This window comes from Eurypyga helias, unplaced genomic scaffold (genome assembly GCF_000690775.1).
Source record: "Eurypyga helias isolate BGI_N326 unplaced genomic scaffold, ASM69077v1 scaffold14782, whole genome shotgun sequence".
Lineage (NCBI taxonomy): Eukaryota > Metazoa > Chordata > Aves > Eurypygiformes > Eurypygidae > Eurypyga > Eurypyga helias.
The window spans coordinates 1-548 of NW_010234164.1; positions in this window are offsets into that span (position 1 = coordinate 1).

A 548-nucleotide genomic window follows, 5' to 3' on the forward strand; every position below is an offset into this window, starting at 1 on the left:
CCCAGAAGCCAAGTCCCACGCAGCCCCAGACACCATAGGCAGGGTGCCTGCGGCCCAGGAGGTGTCACCCCTCCAAGGAGGGCAGGGGGGCACAAGACATTCCAATTAACCTCATTACCCAGCCACTTTAGGTACAGGAGCTCCAGCCAGAGCCTGTCTGCCTCAGCCAAGGGTGCCCAAGGCACCCACTGCAGGAGCCTTTGGTAACTCACATCCAAAAACACATCTCCCAGGGGAGAGCTCCCCTCCCACCCGGTCACCTCCATCATCCCTATGTTCCCCACCATCCTCCCACTCTTTCAACACCAGATGAAACAGCACAGCCCTCAGGGTTGCCAAGATCTCACACAGAGCACAAGAGGTGCATTTTTTTTTTTTGCTGCAACGTGTTTATTATGTGCCAAAAACTACACCACAGCTTACTCCACGCGTCTGTAGGAGAGTGCAGTCTTGCCTGCATATACTACAATGAGGTAGAGACTTCACACACAGCTTCACAAAACCCCACAAAGAGCAGCTGGGATATGCAACAATGCAACATCAGCTCA